The sequence below is a fragment of the Sus scrofa genome, chromosome 14 (assembly GCF_000003025.6).
Source record: "Sus scrofa isolate TJ Tabasco breed Duroc chromosome 14, Sscrofa11.1, whole genome shotgun sequence".
NCBI classification, from domain to species: Eukaryota; Metazoa; Chordata; class Mammalia; order Artiodactyla; family Suidae; genus Sus; species Sus scrofa.
The window spans coordinates 1,935,927-1,940,410 of NC_010456.5; the positions used below are offsets into that span (position 1 = coordinate 1,935,927).

The 4,484-nt window shown below is 41.5% G+C and overlaps 1 pseudogene; it reads left to right on the forward strand.

Annotated features, from left to right (window-relative positions):
• LOC106508052 lies at window positions 1,593-2,168 on the forward strand (annotated as a pseudogene).

Genomic DNA, 4,484 nt, shown 5'->3' on the forward strand with positions numbered 1-4,484 from the left:
TTCCTCTTGATAGTGCATAAGAAAGCATGTATTATGTAAATAATTTCAAATGCCATCTAAAATTACATTTCCCTGAAGAATTAGACAACTTGGAGGCTATGTCTCTTTTCCCTCAAATGATCTGGAATCCCTCATTTGAAAAATGATTCCACCTTATTCCAACTAACTATCATGGAAACAATTTCCAATATTTAGAATTCACTCTTAGGTAGCAATAAGAGTCCTAAGATGCTGCTCCGGCCTTGACTGCACTCTGAGGGCTCATTAAAACCTACCTCACCTTTCCCACCTTAGCTGGTGCTTTTATTTACAGGGAATTAAGATACTTTTCCTCAATCCTCATAGGAATATGCTTGCCTCCAAAATACTCCTAGCAGGACCACCTTGTCTAAACCCACAGCCAGGTGACTAGTGCATGAAATTGAAAATAGCTTGAACAATATAGACCAAAATGATAGATGAGATTGGCTAGGCAGGCATCATCCTTCACACAGGGCATATGGTCTCATTTTCCTCCATCAGTATAGAGGGTTTTGCATTCTCCTTTGCACTTTCTCAATAAAAACTGTAAATCTACCAACAGGAGGAGCAATGCCAGTTTCCTAATGTACTGTTTTTTAGAGGAGTTCCTCAACCCAGCCAGAATGCTGGATTGGTGGGCAATCATTAGCGCTATTTTCCAGTCACATCCTTTCTCACTGGTTTCTTCCCTCTAGGAACATAAAAATATATATATTTTTTGTCTATCTCCCTTAAGCATAAGTAGAAACAAACTCTGGCCAATGGGCTGTGAGCAGAAATAATGTGTGTCACTTTTATTCTAGAGCTCCTAATTGCTTGTCTCAAACCCTCCACAGCTCCCCATCCATCTGTCACAAAATTCAAAGCATTTAACTTATGGCTGCTTTAACATCCTCCATCCTTTAAGAAGATATGCCCAAGCTAAAAGACAGAAGACATGCAGCAGGATAAGAAATAAACCTTTGTTGCTTTAAAGCACTGTGATTCTGGAGCTATTTATTATCTCCTTGTAATTTAGCCTATCCTGACTAATACCATTGGGAAGTTCAATTCTTCACAACTAATTTCAGCCTTATTTCCAGAATTATTTGTGGACAGTGGGCAACAAGTTAATTTAGTTCAATAATCAGAGGAGGGGCCAGAAGAGGAAATTCATCCAAGTCACATTCAGTGGTGAGAGCAATTCTAATTTGTAAGTAAAGGAGGTGGATAGTGAGGGCTGAGAAAAACAATGTCTTGGGGCCTAGAGACACTCACAGATCTTGTAACCCTCAGCTAGGGCCCTTCCTGGAGAGTAAGAGGGAATATCCTCTCAGAATCAGAGGAAGCATACAATTTGACAAGAAGAAGAAGTGGGAGAGGAGGAAGAAGAAGAAGGAGAAGGATGCAAAGTGCAAAAATGCAAGGGATTCTGAAATACCACCCACCACATTCCTTTGCCTTTCTCCTCTGTTTTTACTGGAGTCTCTGCACCAAGATAGAATTCTGGGATGGTGTGTATTAATTTCTTAAAAACTTGCATCAAGACATTCTGATGTTGGGGCAGAGTACAAAATGCGACAGCCAGAGTCATGGCAGGACAGAAATTTAGAAAGTTTCTTCCTCTCTTTGACATGGTTTTAGTCTTTTCTTTTCTTTTAGGGCTGCTCCTGCAGCATATGGAAGTTCCCAGGCTAGGGGTCCAATCGGAGCTACAGCTACCAGCCTACACCACAGCCACACAGCAACTCGGGATCCAAGCCACATCTGTGAGCTACACCACAGCTCAGGACAATGCCAGATCCCGAACCCACTGAGCAAGGTCAGGGATCCAACCCGTATCCCCCTGGGGTTTTTTGGTCAGATTTGTTTCTGCTGCGCCACTACTGGAATTCCCTGACCTACTATTAGTTGAAAGAAGTTCAGCTGAAACTGCAACCAAAGGAGGCATTATGCTTCCAGAAAAATCTCAAGGAAAAGTACTGCAAGCAACAGTAGTAGCTGTTGGATAGGGCTCTAAAGGGAAGGGTGGTGAGATTCAACCAATTAGCATGAAAGTTGGAGATAAGTTTCCTCTCCCAGAATATAGCGGCACCAAGGTAGTTCTGGATGACAAGGATTAGTTCTTACTTAGACATGGTGACATTCTTGGAAAATATGCAGACTGAAATAAGTCACTTTTGAAATGGCATCACATAAAGCTGCCTATTCCACTGACATTCTGAAATCTTTTCATCATGTAAATAACTTTCATGTCTCTCTATCATGATAAACTAATTGATATTCAAACATCAGTGTCTAATGACATCCAGTGTCTCTAAAATGTAGTTACACTGTAATGATATAAACATTCCCAAATAAGAATATAAAAATTTAAAAAAGAAGTTCTGATGTTAAATTATATAACAAAATCATAAAAATGTACTCCTATCACTCAGTGGGTTGGGGATGTGGCGTTGCCGTGAGCTATGCTGTAGGTTGCAGACGTGGCTCGGATCTCGTGTTGCTGCGGCTGTGGTATAGGCCGGCAGCTCTATCTCCGATTCGACCCCTAGCCTGGGAACGTCCATATGCCACGGGTATGGCCCTAAAAAGCAAAAAGGAAAAGAAAAAAATACTCCCACCAAGAAACAAGCAAACTCGTCTGTGCCTTAGCTGGCTCCAGGTTTTCCATTGTGCCAAATCCTCCCTGGTCTTTGCTGTTAATGACAGCCGTGATTTTCCTTTTCTCATCCCACTTACTGCAATGCTCTGACAGGCTTCCTGCTCAATAACAGTGACAGACTAAAGCCCAAGGCCAAAAGCATGGGGACACCTGATTAACCTGCTTTCTTCTCTTAAAAATATGAGAGACATTTATATGCCACTGAAAGACCCGAATCTTCCTCTTTACCCACTTCACCTCCATTCTTGGTAAACATAAGAGAGTTGCCTGAGATTCTAATCAAACCCTTACAAACAGAAATTTTGTTTTTTCCCAGCTTTTGTATTCTTAGGAAGATTCTTCTTTCAGGAAGGACCTAGAGGCAAAATTTGATGAGCAAATGGAGAGGGAACTAGCAGGAGCAAACTGCCGCCATGCTTGGCAACCACTGCAGCATCACCTGAGGTGGTATCCTGCCTTGAGACCCCACTTGGATCTATGATACCCTCAATACCAAGGGAAATTAACTGGATTTATCACTGATGGGAAAGAAATGGAGGCCAAATGGCATCTGGGACACCATGAAATAATAATTTTGGCAATGACTCAAGGAAAGAAACAATGAGAGACTTGAGACAGCACCTAGTGTCACGGCCGCAGACGTCCACATGGCAGAAGCAGAGCCACTGGTGCCTGGTGCATCAGAGAGCAGCCACTGAGGAAAAGAGCCTGTTTCCTATGAAATCAATTAGGCTAACATGATTTTATTTATTTTTTTAATTTTTAAAATTATAGTTGATTTACAGTGTTCCGTTAAAATTTTTTGGGGGGGGTCTTTTTGCCTTTTCTAGGGCCACTCCTACCGCATATGGAGGTTCCCAGGCTAAGGGTCTAATTGGAGCTGTAGCCGCCGGCCTACGCCACAGCTATAGCAATGCCAGATCCTTAACCCACTGAGCAAGGCCAGGGATCGAACCCGCAACCTCATGGTTCCTAGTCAGATTCATTAACCACTGAGCCACGACATGAACTCCTGTTAATTTCTGCTATACAGCAAAGTGACCCAATTATACATATATATGTGTGTATATACATATATATATATGTATATATACACATTTTTTTCCTCATACTATCTTCCATCATTTCCATCGCAAATAACTGGATATAGTTCTCTGTGCTATACAGTAGGACCTCATTGCATATCCATTCTAAATGCAGTAGTTTGCATCTATTAACCCCAAACTCCCAGTTCATCCCTCTTCCTCCCCCTACCCCTTGGCAACCACAGATCTGTTCTCCATGCCCATGAGTTTGTAATTTGATTTTAATTGGTTGCAAAACTTGATAGCTTTGCCTGAAATTTCTATAAAATTTTGTTTTTGTTTTCGAGATCATTAAAGCCAAAAACTTAAGAAGTTCAACCAAGTTCTGTACTTTACATATTAAATAACTTTAAAATACAAATAGCATAGGAGTTCCCATCGTGACACAGTGGGTTAAGAATCCGACTGCAGCAGCTCAAGTCACTGCAGAGGTGCAGGTTCAACTCCCAGCCTGGCACAAGGGGTTAAAGGATCCAGTGTTGCCATTGCTGCAGCTTAGGTTGCAGCTGTGGCTCAAATTCAGTCCCCGGCCCAGGAAACTCCATATGCTGCAGGTGCAGACATTAAAAAAAAAAAAAAAATACAAATAGTGTAGATCACTACTTAGTGGCTCATCAACCTCTTTCTTTTCACAGTTATCCATTCATTACTCAAGTCAGAGAGCTGCGGTTGTGAAGTGAATAATTGATACTTTGGATAACTGCTAAGGATACAAGTAAAATGGGGTAATGTTC